The sequence below is a fragment of the Sturnira hondurensis genome, unplaced genomic scaffold, assembly GCF_014824575.4.
Source record: "Sturnira hondurensis isolate 20B ecotype Veracruz unplaced genomic scaffold, ASM1482457v3 Scaffold0007865, whole genome shotgun sequence".
NCBI classification, from domain to species: Eukaryota; Metazoa; Chordata; class Mammalia; order Chiroptera; family Phyllostomidae; genus Sturnira; species Sturnira hondurensis.
Window position 1 is genome coordinate 11,098,708 of NW_028080496.1, and position 14,804 is coordinate 11,113,511.

Below are 14,804 nucleotides of genomic sequence, written 5' to 3' on the forward strand. Positions count from 1 at the left end.
TAGCCCCCTGGGCCCCCAGGGGCAAAGGTCAGGGCAGCTGGGCAGCCAGGCCTCAAGAAATGTCTCCCAGACCAGACCCCAAAGGGCTCTCCATCTGGACATGAGAATGATTGACAGGTCAGGAGCACTAACCCCGCCTCCCATGGCCGGCTGATGGTTGGGAGCCCCACACAGTGAGGAAAGAGCTATTCCTGCCTCTGTTCCTGGTTCCCCTGTCCAGCTTCCTCTCAGACTGAATGGGGCCACCAAGAAGTGCGGGGCCTTTTGTCCCTTGGACTTTTCATTCAGAGCCTCTTTGCTCACTTGCTGATCGTCCCTGGGCTTGTGAATGGGCCTCTCTGGGGAGCAGTTTCCCAGCCTGTGAAGTGGACCCACGTGTGGCTGCCACGAGGTAACGTGGCTCTCCTGCCACAGAGCCCAGCTGACATTCCTGTATCTGTAATTCTTATGTCTACACACACATACGCACAGATACGTGCAGATACCGATGTAATCTGATTAGCAACGGAAACCAGAGCAGCAGTAATAACCACGCGCTTCTCCCCAAGCGCCTGGGGCTCCAGGGTCTGCCTGGCATGGAGACCGCAGCCACGGGACCCCACAGGGAGACGAACGGGAGGGAAATGAAGGTCATGGGCAGAAGACAGCCTCAGCAGGGACGCGGCAACACTTCCACTTTGCGTGTTCTTGGTTCTCCTGGGAGAGCAGGAAGCCAAGCAGCCCTTCCAGTTTGGGAGGGCAACCTTGGTGCGGCAACGGCACACCTTGGCCGGGACGCCTCGCTGGCTGGTGGCCTCAGCCCCAGTTCTTCACTGCAGGCACCCAGTAGAAGGTATGGTGCAAGGCCAAAGTCATTTGGTGGCCCCCGGTCTCTTTTGGAAGTAGATGTTGTGCAAATGATTAATAAAGGAAATGCAAAGTATCGTATTAGACTTTTCATGCCCAGCATCATCGGGGATAGCGCAGTGAGCTCCTCTCCTCCCCGGCCTACCCTTCAGCTCCCTGCTTCACAAGAATGGCCAGAGCATTTCCTTTCCCGGGGAAGATCCTGTCTTTGGAACCCCAGTCTAGGTGGAGACCTGGCTACGCCATGGGAATGGAGGGCTTGTCCTTCCACAGGCTTGTAAGCTGGCAGGATGGACATTTCCAGCTCCCCTCATGGGGGGAATTCTGCCTGTGATAAGGCCAAGATGGAGTGATGAAGAGCAAGACCCTAGATCGAACTGTACCTGAAGCTGCACCTGAGGCATCTCATTACATGAATCTGTAAGTTAAGGTCCTTCCTCACCCCACTCACCTTCTTACAGAGGGCGGTTCTCAGCTATGAGAGTCTGGGCCACTACCAGTACCGTCATGGAGGAAGGCATGTGGACCCGCTCATTCATCTCCCCTCAGGTCCTGGCCTGTTGAGGCCCTGGCTCATTGAGGCCCTTGCATGGGTTCTGGGGGCACAAGGATGTGTTAAGTCCTCAGTCAGGGTCTTAGTCGACTGAGGGGGCAGTTATAAGAGAAAGTCATGATGCCCTGTGCTGAGTGTTGGGTGTGCGCGGGGAGCAAACTGAATCAGGGAGGGCTCTCCGGGGGTGGTGACACGTGCCTTGAGAGAGAAAAGGGCACCGGCACAGGCCAAGCAGCTGACAGGACATGGAGTATGTGAAGAAACCACAAGCGAGGAGCTGGCAGCCTGGCGTTCCCCGAGCGGCGGGCAAGTGGGAGCGGGGCCCCAGCTGCAGCCCCCACCCCAGCTCCTGTGCGGGCTCCAGGCCGGTCCCTGTGACTCTGTCCCTGCCTGGAGTGGTGGCAGGAAGGGACTTGGAAAGACATACATGGTGGGAACAGCAGGGAAAGGAGAGGATCAAGCCTCTTCTTTGCAGCACAAACCAGACTTCCTGCAGCTGGAAAAGAAAACACACTAACACCATGTTCCTCGATGCCTTGTCTGGGCAGAGCGGGGCCAGAGCAGCCCAGGGTGCACCCAGATGGCCCGGCTGCCCATGAGAGCAGTGACAGTCCCCTTGGCCTGGCCTCGGGCCCTGGGCCCCTGGCCTCCTTGTCCAGGCCAGAGAAACTTGGCTCCATGACAGGCTTTCAAAAATGAAGTGGTTTTTGTTTCATATTCACCAGACAAGTTACAAAACACAAAATTAGCGTTGCTGTTTCTCATATTATTAAGGCAATTCTCCCCTGCATCTCCCTTCCCAAAAGCAATCCACAAAGGGGTCTTTGTTCTCCATAAGTTCAATCAGAGTCAGCTCCTCCAATGGAAATGGATCAGCCTCGAGGAGGAGGAGGAGGCCGAGTTTCAGTGGCCATCTGACCAGGAACACCAGGCACATCAGGGCTCCGGAGGGAGCAGCCGGCGTGCAGTTTGCAGGCTGAGAAGGAGGCTGGTGTGAAGGGATTTCCAGGGTGAGATGAGGCTGGGTGGGGGCCTGCAGCCCAGTCAGCCGCTCCGCTGGGTGCCCTCAGAGAACAGGCCATCCGTACACAGCACCAGATCAGAGGATTCAGCTCTGTTCCTCGGAACTCAGAGGCTGCACTGGGGGTCTCAGATTAGGGTGGGCAGGCCCTGGAGCACCCCTACTCACTCTCGCTCACCCTTCTCAAGGTTCCGCTGATTGAATGAATGTCCAGGTCTGATGTGGTTTAAGGAAAAAGGTTTTTCAGTGGGAGTTTGCAAAGGGCTGACCCGATGCCCTTAAAGGTCCAGGAGACTCAGGGTGCAGGATGGCTGGCCTTCCCAAGCCTCCTCTGTCCCTTGGGAAACCGGAGTCACTGCCTGGTGGGAGCTGAGCGCCGGGCTGGGGGACGCCTGCTGCTCAGAGAAACCAGCCTTGCACAGGTTGGGGCGCTTGCCCATGGTGCCCGGGACCCCTTGCTGAACACAGACCCATTCCCAAGGTGTCCCTGTCACTATGAGCAGGAGCCACTGGGACCCAGCACCCTGAGCTTCAGGCCATGACTCTGGCTCTAGCCATGGGGGACGCCCCAGCTCAGATCACCCTGCAGTGGGGGGCCCGCTGCCAGCACCCTGCAGGAAATATGGAGCAGTCAGCACCCCAGAACCTCAGCAAAGTGCGGTGGCCCTCACCATGGTGGCCCCAAGGTGAGGGACCCCATGGGGACCTTGGTTGCCAGCATCATCGAAGGCCAGGTCACAGCGGGCCCCCCTGGAGGGCCCTCAGGGAGGATGGCTGGCTTCCTTAGCTGCCCTGGGACCCCGAGGCAGTGGCCTTGGCCTGGGCAGCTCCCTGGAGCCTGCCTGGCCTCTTCCTTCACCATGGAGCCCCTGCAGGCCTCAGCCCCAGACCCCTGGGTCCCCTAACCACCCACTTTGCATCTAGCCTAGGAATTGGAGGGTGGGCTCATCTCAATCCATGTGGGAAAGGGGGCTGTTGGGAGCGGGGGCCACCTGCCCTCCACTTTGCAGGAGCCAGAGCCTCATGTGGAGGCGGGAGATGCCTCTGCCCCCTGAGGGCATTGCTGGGTTAGGGCCGGGGAAACAGAAGGCCCAGTGGGAGGGGCTCGGAGAACAATACCTACTCTCTCCCTCCAGCCCCCTAAGAAGGAGAGAGGTGTGGAGGGGAGGGGTGGGGCGAGAGTCCCTCAGAGGCCTGCCCCACCTGGCTCCCGGATTCCAGGTCCTTCCAGAGAGAGCATCGCTGGTCTCCAGGCACTGCAGGGCAGGGGCCAGGCCCACATGGAAGGCACCACAGAGGCCCCAGCCTGGACTGGGGCTTTTCAGAAGCAGTGCTTCCTGTGGGGTGCGGGTGAGTCCTGGGGTCCGGGCGGGGGCTGGAGGGCAGCGAGCTGCCTGATCGCCCTTGGCTCTGAGAGTTGAGTCATCAGGCACTTGTGCCCTGCAGGCAAGAGGCACCCCGCTAAAACCTCAGTGCGGGGGCGACCTCCACACGTAACCCTCATAAGCCTCGTTGTACAAGAAAGCAGCTATTTCTACAGTGACACTTCCACAGCAACGGAAAGGTTGCCACTGGGGTGGCCACTGTGGGTCCCTGCCACCCGAGACTCAACGCAGGGGGAGAGGTGCTGCTATTCTCCCCATTTTACAGCCGGGGAAACTGAGGTTCACAAAGCACAGGGCCAGGCGGGGGGCAATGGTCTCATCCACTCTACCCCTGCAGGGGGTCTCTTTATGCGTGGCCTCCCCCAAAGCCCTCGTCTGTGCATTAAGTGTCCCCTGAGGAGCTCACGTCCGGGTTTGGGCCCCAGGGACTCTAATGCACTGACTGGGGTTTGGCCTGGGTGTCGGGGGTTCTCCGAGCTCCCCAGGCCCCCTGCCTCAGTGCCCAGCGCCATGTCCCACCAGCGACATCAGCCCCTGCAGGAGCACCCAGCCTCGGTGACCTTACAGGGAGCAGCTATGTCCCTAGGGACTGAGATGATGTCAGCACATTTTCATCCTGACCATCGTGGGGGTGATTCAGCGCCTGTCTCAAAGCTGTGAGATGTCTAGAACATTCTGATGGTGCGTGGGGACAGGAGGATGCAGTTCGTGGAATCAGGTTTATCTCAGCAAAGTTAGGGTGTCTGGTGATCCCCTGATAAACATAAATGTCATGAAGGAGGAGAGACCCCTAAGGATGGCTGAGCTGGGCTTGGGCAAGTCCTGATGGGCGATGGGGATTGAGCTGAGCTGGAAGGTTCTGGAAGGGAGCAGGCTGCGTCCTAGGTAGGCACGAAGAAATACTGCTGAAAGTGTAGAAGTCAGAGGCAGAATATATCCGGGGAGAATCTCTGGGGGAGGCAGCACACCAGGGGAGCCTTGAACACTGCATTAGGGAGCTGGAATTTTAGGCTGCAGATCAATAATTACAGGTGACCCTATCCTCTGCAGCCAGGCCCCTGCAAATGACCAGGTGCAGCCCCGGCCAGCCAGTTCTTATAAACAGCCACCACCTTCAGCATCCCGAGAGCAAGCTGGGCCCCTGGGCTCTGCGCAGCAGCACCTCCCGTCCGAGCAGCTGCTGCCGAGCCGGGAGCCTCCCCTCCCAGCTCCGGATGCTCCCAAGCTGTTCCTGCCGGCCCTGGCTATCGTTCAGAGATCTCAGCCAGGACCAAAGACAGCCAACCACAGAATACGTGTCCCTGGGGCCACAGCACCTGGCCAGCCTGGGCCACACGGGCTGGGTGGATCTCTGGCCTTTGTTCCTGGGCTGCACCTGGCCGAGAGGGAGCCGGCTCCCCAGGGCCTGCGAGCTGTACTGAAAGGCTGTTTCATGAATTGTGCAGGGGTGATTCAGAGTGAAGAACCGCCTGGGTACCAGTTGGCAGAGATGAGGCCTTTGAATGCCAGGGCTTGGCTTTTCAAGATGTTTACTGATGTGAATTATTTTTTCTGAGAGGGATTTTGAAAAGTTCTGGGTAGGAAGGAAGGAAAGGAAGAAAGAAAAATTAGCTGGACATGCTCTCCAAGCCCTGGTGGTTGCTGGAGTCTGGGAAATACAACGTGCTCTCCAGCTACTTTATGAAGCAGCCAGACCTCTAGTTACCCAGCCCCCCAATAGTATTTTCTTGGACTGTGGCGAGTGCTTCAACTCCTGACTTCTCCTAGAAGCAACACAGCCAATTTTTAAAAATTGCATAAACAGTGTCACAATGTCACCAAGACAATAAGTGACTCAAACGTGCCTGTTGTGGTTGCAATAGTGTTGTTTATGCTCTGAATTTCACAAGAAGGAAAATAGGCAGCGATAACACCAGCATCCCCCGTGCCCTCTGATGCTACTGTTGCCACTTCCCATGGCCTCAGCTGGCTGCAAATTCCTGCAACCCACTTGAAAGGCAACTTTGTCAACATTGCAAATTGCAGGTACATTTACTTCTGATCCAGCAACCCCTCTTCTGAGAATTTTCCCTCCAGTACCAAATGACACCTGGACAAGGTTGTTCTTTGCCGTGTTGTTTGTGACAGTAACAGATTAGACCCGGGTGTCCGTTTGTTGGAGAATAGAGACAAGAATGACGGAGCGTCCGTCAAAGAAAGAAATACTCTGCAGAGGTGATACAGTGAGCAGGAAGCACTCCCTCCACTGGATAGAAAGGGTACTGCAAGGTGCAGGACAAGAGCGGAGAGAGTAAGAATTTTGTTAGTGTTTTTACAACAAAACACTCCAAGGATGCACATGAAATAAAAGTGAAACCTTTGGGAGGTTGGTCGAAAGGAAAGATGGGAGCAAAATTTTCCAGTGAGTAATTTAAAATATCCACCTGATTTTTTTAATTATGTGATTGTATCTAACCCTCCAAAAAAAAGTAGCGATTTCCCACAAGTTGAAGCCTTCAAATGGCAGCCGAGAAATTGATTCTCAATTTCTCCGTTTTATACTTGCTCCTCCCTGCACCTCATTCTTGGAGCTTCCATAATCTTAGGGCATCGTGCCATTTTGTTAAACCCTTAAACATATAAGCAAAAGAATGTTTTTAACATTTTCTTAGACTATTACAGTTTTAAATCCAACACAGGGCTCCAAGGGCTAGAACTTTGTGACAATGGCGCCCTCTTGTGGTGTTTAGCTATTCCTCTTTCATCGAGGTCTCTTCTTGGACCCAAAGAGGGTAATGATCAGATATTTTATTTTCCGGTTAATAATAACCTATTTCTAATAACCGCCTTTACCAGGATTTTCCAAGATGACATCATGATCCTGGATTTTTGATTAACTAGCTGGTAACACTCTTAGATGAGAGGACTTGAACTAAAAAAATGGTCTGCAAGAATCTTGAAGCTGAATGAGAAACTGGAGGAGGTGGGGCTGGAGTTTGGAGGTTTAACAAGCACTCCAGGTGATTCTGACAGCCAGGTAGGTTTACGAGCCATGGATCCCTGCTCTGAGGTGGGAAATAGGTCCACTTCCCCAACAGATGAAAAATATCAGCCGGTGTAAACTGATCGCAAACCGTCACGGATGCTAACCGAGAATGCTTTGTCCGCTTGCATCTGCCCAGGATCACAGCTGCAGAGTTCACACTGGGGAGGCTAAAGCCCTTGGGGCAGAAGTTTGGGGTTCACATGTTTTCTTTGCAATTCTCTTCAAAACGTTACTTTAATCTGTTTGCGCTCATGTGAAGTGTCGGCGGCAAGGGTGTCTACATACAATGTTTGCCTTGCTTATGCCCCGCCTCCCCCCCCCCCCCCAAGAACCCAGTCCCGCCCTGGACGGGTGTAGCTCAGTTGACTGCAGCATCATCCTGATGTGCCAGGATTGCAGGTTCAAATCCAGGCTGGGCAAACACAAGAGGCCACCAATGAATGCATGGATGGGCGGAGCAACAAACCGATGTTTTTTTTCTCTCTTTCTCATTCTCTCTCGTTCTAAAAATCAATAAATAAGAAAAATTTTAAGTTAAGAACAGAAAAAGGAAAAGCCCAGTCTCCACCCACATCTGAACTCAGAGGTCATTCTGAAAGTGTGCCCTCCCACCTAGCAAATGGAATGGAAGTCTCAACCATAACATGGGATTAGGAGGCAGGGCTTTGGGGGGCTGATTAGGTCATCAGGGTAGAGCCCTAATGAATGCGATTAATGCTCTTATAAAGGAGACCCCAAAAAGCAGGCTTGCTCTCTATCTGCCACGGGGGGATGCGTACAAGCAGAAAGTGGCCCTCTGCAACCAGAAGGGGCTTCTTCCCCAGGACCGCACCACACTGGCCACCTGCCTCGGACTTCCACCCTCCGGAGCCGTGGGATCTAAATTCCTGTTGTTTAGAAGCTGCACGGCCAATAGCACTTCGGTAGGAAAACCTGAACCAACTCAGACACCACAGATGGGGGGATGGATTCCGGATGGATTCAGGATGACCTGCCCCCAGGATGTCCTGTGCCAGATGCAGGTGGAAGAAACGCACGCTTTCCCTTAACGGCACGTGTCTGTCAGAAAGCAGAGGCTTAGAGACTGTGTTCTTCCTGCCATAGTTAAGAAATCTCTGCCTAAATCAAGATTTACAAAGATTGTTATTTTATGCTTTCTTTCAGAAGTTCCACAGTTTTGGGTTTTATAACTAAGGTCCATGAACTATTTTGAGTTAATTTTTCTGAGAGAGTTGGACCAAAGTTTATGTTTTGCCATATGGACATCTCATTTTTTCCAGCACCAATTATTGACAAAGACTGTCCACTAAATTTATTTGCAACTTTGTCAAAATCAGTTTTGCATATTTGCGTGATCTATTTCTAGTATTCTGTTATAGGAATCGTCCATAATGTGTGTGGTAGTATAAGATCTAGCTACCTTTTATGGTGTGCATCCACAAATATTCTTTTGCACACCTTTTGTGTGTCTGGAAGTGCAGCTGGTGAGGTAAAGAGTGTGTGCCTTTCAAACTCTGCTGTATCCAAATTGCTTTCTGTAGCAGTGGTACTTACACTCCCCTCAACAATGTTTGATATTTGAGACTGTATGGTTCCCCATATTCTTGTCAATGTTATTAAGGGTTTGTTTGTTGGTTTTGTTTTTTTTTTACATTTGCCACCTTTATAGGCCAAAGCAGGGGCTAAGGGGAAGGACGATACTGCATGGTGTCCCTTTTATATAGATGAGGCTGAACATCTTTTCATAGGTTTAGAACTCATGTAAACTTTCTTTTCTGCAACATTTACTATTTGCATTCTTAGTACATTTTTCTATTGACTTGTATGTCTTCTTTGTACTGGTTTGCAAATATTCTTTGCCAGTTTGTTGTTTAGCTTGATGGTGGTTTTTCGGCAAAGAAGAAATGTTTCACTCTTATGTGGTTCCATTTATCAATTTTTGTCCCTACACATAAACACTCCCAGTATAAAAATGCTGATACAAAATTACTTTTGAGAGATACAAATGAATCCAGTAAAAATATCAATGCTACTTTTAAGAGGAGAAATTAGACACATTCACTACTTTTAATCTGGGAGCCTTAACTGGACAGTCTTGGAACTAAGTCAGCTAAGGTAGAAATAGAAAAGGTGAAGGAAAGCATAGAGGAATTCGGGGTTGTCAGGGTCAGATGGGGTGCCATCCAGGTGCCCCACCAAGCGCAAATCACCGGGCACCCCTGGCTTCTGAAAACTGTCCACAAGGACGTGGTCTGCGCACATCTGACCACCTGTCCCGGTTGGTGGTTCATTGGTTGGTTTTCTGCACCTGCATAAGTCTTTGGGGGCACATCTGATCCGGCTGGGTCTGGTGATCTCAGAGGTGCGGAGAGAAGGCCTGCTGTTATCTCCCAAAAGGCAGAACAGCAAAAACCTGGGGAGAAAAAAAACAAAAACACTATTAGGGTCTGGTATCCAGTTACGCCCGGTTGCTATCGTGGAACAAAAACGACTCCTCCGTCCGTTGCTGTCCTTTGGGGACTTGCATGGTTTCCGTTTTACAGTCCACACCCGGCTGCCGGTAAGTCCTCCCGGGAGCCCAAGAACCGTTCGTGCGCCCCTGGGAAACCCGTTCCCCGCGTCCCGGGGAGTTTATTCGTCCGTGTCGGCCGCCGGGGAAATCGCGTGGGGAGTCTATCCCCATCCCTGCAGCCGCCAAAAAAAACCCCATATTTCCAAATGCCCCCGCTGCAGCCAGGGTCGCGCCATTCCGGTGGTGAGCTCCGAGGTGGACGCCCTGCGCGGGCTCGGAACCCGCAAGGACGAGCTCCGAGGTGAGCGAGATGAGGCAGGGCGGGGCGGGGGGTGGAGCGGGGAGGCCGGCGGTGCGCCCCAGCCAGCGCCCTTCGCTCCCGCTGACCTCGGTGCCGGTGTTCGGGCGCCACCTGGTGGCCACTTTTATATTGTTCCCTTCCTCCCGAGCTCCGGGGAAATCCGTAAGGGAAGAGAATTGATCTCAATGACCGAGGGAGAGTTCCAGGAGGTCGGCACTGCTTTCAAGCTCACTCCGGTAGCGTCCAGGGGTCCGCGCTTCATCTGTTCTCTGGAGATTGTATCTGCAGGGTTTTAGGGGCTTGCGGTGTGCTGCAACTTCTGGCTAACGTGTCGGGGCCAGCTGACCAGCAAACAGCTGGTGCCCTTCCACCACCAGAGCCCACTGGGGCCCCACGGAAAATGGGAGAAGAGAGTGCTTCCCATCGGGACACGGGAGGCTTCCGCTCCAGGTGAGAACTGGTTTGGGGGCAGGCAAGTCGGGCTCAGCTGCAGACAGGCAGGGGGAGGTGCTCACCAGGTGGAGCTTTTCTAAAATCTTCCGGGGCTCCCTCCTGATGGGGGGTGGGAGGGGGTGGGAGGGGGTGGGAGGGGGTGGGAGGGGGTGGGAGGGGGTGGGAGGGGGTGGGCAGTAGGAGCCACGGGTGGTAGAGAGGTTTGGGTGCCTGGGAAGGCAGTGCTCTTTGGTTAATTTCTTGGTAGGAATAAACACGGTAGTGGGTAAGGGATGGGATTTGGTCACAGTGCCCAGGCGAGAGTTCCAGGAGGCTGGTGGCACTTTCAGGCTCACTCCGGTAGCGCCCAGGGGTCCTCACTTCATGTGTTCTCTGGAGATCGTATCTGCAGGTTTGTGGGGACGTAGTGTGGCCATTGCTGACACTTCTGGCTTAGGGGTGGGGGTGCGCCAGGACTGGCTAACCAGCAAACAGATGGTGCCTCTCTGCTTGTGGGACCCCACTGAGGCTCCACGGGAAACCAGAGAAGACAGTGCTCCCCACCGAGATGCCTGAGGTGCCTGGATCTGGATCAGAGGTGGGAAATGGCCCTGGGCTGGTGAGACGGACTAGGCTGTGGACACATACACGTGGGGGCCCACTACTTAGACTTTTCTCAAAATTATGGGGGCTCTCCCAGGACAGTGCAGTTTGTAAGTGGGTGGTAGAGAGGTAAGTCCCTGGAACAATGCACTATTTGGATTTCACTTCCTTGGCCCAATGGAACTTGGTAGTAGGTAAGGGATGGGATTTGGCCATAGTGCCTAGGGGGAGGGTTCCAGGAGGGGGGCAGAACTTTCAGGCTCACCCCCGGTAGTGCTCAGGGGCCCGTGCTGCTGTTCTCTGGAGGTTGTATCTGCATGGTTTCTGGGGCTTGCGGTGTGCTGCAACTTCTGGCTAACGTGTCGGGGCCAGGTGACCAGCAAACAGCCGGTGCCCTTCCACCTTGTTAATGGTCTCTGGCCTCTGGTGCCTGAGAGCAGCAGGGGCTGCGGTGACCCTGCCTTGCAGGTCGTCATGTTTCGTGCCTTCATATGCTTTACCTAAAAAGGGCTGCGAGGCGGATGCAACTCTTCCTGGCTGCTCTCCTCAGACGGGCCCAACCCGCGCAGAGCAGAACCAGACACTCTCTGCTCGCTCTGCCCCGGGCTGGGCCTGTATTTGTGACCAACGTGGCACTCTGCTCATGGGGCCTGTACTCATCGGTCAGGTCAGAGATGTGCTCCAAGGTTGGATATATCAGTTCAGCAGCTGTGGGTACAGCCTCGCCATCCTGCGATGTGGACCCGTCCACCGGACATTTGTGTTGGTTGTCTCAGGCGCTATGTGGTGGACACTCTTACATCGTCTCCTCTTTGGGGAGCACAGGACTTGGCCTCAGTGAACCGGGCAGAGTTCCAGGAGCCCGTGGGCACTAGCAGGATTTGTCCGGTTCCTGTGGCTTCGGATGTCAGAAGGTGGCCCTCACCAGAAGTGCCCCTCACCAGAAGTGCCCCTCAGCAGGACCCAGCTCACTGTGCAGGTGGGGGCTGGCACAGGCCATGGGGGGGAGCTCTGAGGTGGGACGGAACCTCACAAGGGTTCCATCATCGGGGGCACCTCCAGGGGAATTTGCTTCCATCTCTGACGACTTGAAGGGACTGTTCCTACCTGCTCTATTGCCACATCCATGGGGTCGACCAGATGGCCGTGGCAGCTCTGAGGCTGAGGCCATGGGGTGCTAGAGAGGATTAGTAACTGGGCCATGGTTCCAGGATGGCCGCATGGACTGTGGCTCAGCCCCGCTAACCGGCAAGGTTTTTTATTTAGTCAGAAATGAGTGGTTTGTATCACCAGATTAGTGGTCACCCCACAGTGGGTGGCTGAGAAAGTCTGTTCTGAGAACAGGCCTCTGGGTTTGACTATCACCAGAAGCATGGCTCTGCCCCAGCGACAGATGTGCCAGATTGGCTCTGCTGGAGGGGAGTTCTGTGTCTTCATTCTGGTGCTTTCACGCTCCTGTGCCTGAAGGTGGTGAGTGCAGATCTGCCCAGGACTGCCGAGTGGGAAGCAGTGGATGGGACCCTGCTGACTGGGCCCTTTTGTGCTGTCGAGTCTGCCCTGGCAGAATCGATGCATGGGAAGCAGCAGAAGGGGACCCCGCTGATTTAGCCCTTCTGTGCTGTGCAAGACAACAATGGGTGTCACATCGTAAGAGCACTAAGAGCAGAGGCCTTCAGACCAAGGACGATGTGTCTGGAGAGTGTCACCTACAGATGGTCCTACACGTTCCACCTTGGGGAAAGGATTTGCTGGGATCCTCTTCCTCTCTTCCTTGCAAGATGTTGACTGCCTGGCTTTGCCTCCCTGGTCTGGACCTTTGGGACTGGGGTTTGTGACCCCCCTTGTCTGGTGATATGTACAGATGCTGAGTAAAGAACAGCATCCTGTGTCCCAGTGCATGCTTGGGGGGGTGCACTGGTCCTCTGAGTCCTGACCATGCGTGCTCTGTCTCCCCTCACCGCCATCTCCGTCCAGTGCTGCTCTCTCCACATGGGCTCTTCCTGACCAGGTTAGTGTTTGGTGTCAAGCCTTCAATGGTTGCTCTTCCGTGGCCTGTGGTGGGAGCCTCTTCGGAAAGAGCTCCATCACCAAGCCATCTGGGATGCTAGGAGACACTGAGTCATCACCCAGGTCCCTAAGGCTGAGTCGGGGGGTGGTATCTCAGGCCACTGCTGCAGTTTCTGGTGAGTGGGTGGGCCCACTTGGTGTGAGGGAGGCCCACCATCCCATCTCAGAGAATAGTGGGTTGTGTGTTTTATCATGTATGCTCTGTTGCCAGCAGCTGATCTGGGTCTACCAGGTCTTGGCCAACAACCCAAAGTCCCCTTGGGTTTTCTTAATGGAAAACACAAGTTAGAAAAAGGAGTGGCTTGTGTGAGGGGAACTGAGTGCTCTGTTAAGCTCCTGATGCTGCTGCAGGTGCTGAAGCCTCCCTGATCCCCGCATCTGATACTCTGGCTTCCGCATGGGCCAGCCTGGGAAGTGACGGCCCTGGTGACAGGACATTTAACACCTAGTTGGCTTCCAGTCACTGGCATGGAAATGTGTGAGCGGGGCCCATGCTTTTCTGCGGGCTGGGTCTGGGCCAGGCCAAGCCTGCTCTTTGCCTCAGGCTGCTTTGTGCTCTTCTTTGTGTCCAGGGCCTCACCCTCCAAACCCCTGCTGTGCAGACAGCTCCCTTTCCTGCACCATCCTGAGTGCGCAGGTTGGTGTGTGGGAGCATTTCTGAGAGTGATGGGATTGTGAGTGGAACATTCGGCCTATGGCTGGCATGGGAGGTGCTGAGGCCTGTGTCGCAACAGGTGTCATGATGGAGCTGCCCGCAGGTTGGTGAGCGTGGATCCCATCGTGTCTTCTGGAGCTGAAGACCCTTCCTGGAACCCTGCCAATGGCTTCACCTGTCTGCCTTACTTTCATCCCTACTGACCTCCTGGATTGAAATTGGCCTCAGTGTGTGAGGGTCCAGGGGTGAAGTGCCCCAGATCCGAAAGGGTGGCCCAGGAGACAAGCCAGTGGCTGATCAGCACAGGAGGTCAGTGTATGGGGTGACCTGGGCTGGAAGCCAAGGGTGGAGGTATGTTGGTGCCCTGGGCTTCCCTCTGTTCAGCTCTAGGGCTGGGGCTCACTTAGCCCCCACACTGTATGAGCCTGAATCTCACTTTCTCCCCACACTGGGAAGCACTGCTTCTAGCCCGCTGTGTGTCTAGGCTGCAGGGGGCCTGCTCTGCTGTGACATGTGTCCCCTGAAGTGGTTTACAATGATTGGAACTTCGTCTCCCAGACTGTAGAGGATTACATGGTGTGCTCTGAGACTGGACAGGCTGTCTCTGGTCTTGGCGGTGGCTGTCAATCAGCTTGGCTGCTTGTTAGCAGACGGTAGCTCAATCCATCTCCAGCATTCCACTTGGGGAAGGACACCTGTCAAGTTAGATCAGGGCCAGACCAGTATTTCCTCAGCCTGACCTTGGCAGTGACCCATTTTCCAAGTAGAGTCACATCTGCTGAGGTTAACAGCTCTGGATCCCCTTTTGAGGGGAGGGGGGACATAGTTCAACCCTTAACATGCAGTTATATAAAGCAAAGTCAACCTAGCCCTCTTCCAGGTCTCTTTAGAGCATGCGTGCCCAAGCAGCTGGCAGTGTAGGTTGGGGTAAGTCAGGAGGCCCCCGCTGCAACCCCTGGCTGTGAAAGTTGTCTGCTGCCAGGTGTGACATGGTCTGAGAGGCTCTGGCCCTACTTTCCCATCCTTTGGCGGGGGGGGGGGGGGGGGGGGGGGGGGGANACATGTTTCTTCAGCCCACCGAGCAGCTCAACCTGAGTCTGAACTAAGCCAAGTGCTCAGGAGTGTGCCAACCCTGGATGCCACTGCCACTGTGTGCCAGCTGTGGTTGCTGCAGGGCAGGCACAACGAGCGGAGAAAAGAAGTGTAACTGTGAAATGTGACTCTTCTGAAACAATGAAAAGAAGGGAGATGAAATGTTGATAATAAGGCCCCTTCTTATAAATGCCTGACTTATGGAAATCCATTCTTTACATAGAGTTTCCTTTAATTGAGGGAAGGATGTTAAAAATGCTTTTTTGCAATTTAAAAGTTTTTATTTCACAAAGTTTTCTGTACATGGAAATA

General features: G+C 54.2%; 1 long non-coding RNA gene across 1 annotated transcript; it reads right to left on the bottom strand.

Moving 5' to 3' along the window:
* Positions 1-732: 732 nt before the first annotated feature.
* LOC118992030 (uncharacterized) lies at positions 733-14,751 on the bottom strand. Its single transcript, XR_005067528.1, has 3 exons — positions 14,479-14,751; positions 1,225-1,229; positions 733-743 (listed from the first exon to the last, which is right to left on the bottom strand). It is a non-coding gene; the product is annotated as an uncharacterized LOC118992030 (long non-coding RNA).
* Between the last annotated feature and the right edge of the window lie 53 nt (positions 14,752-14,804).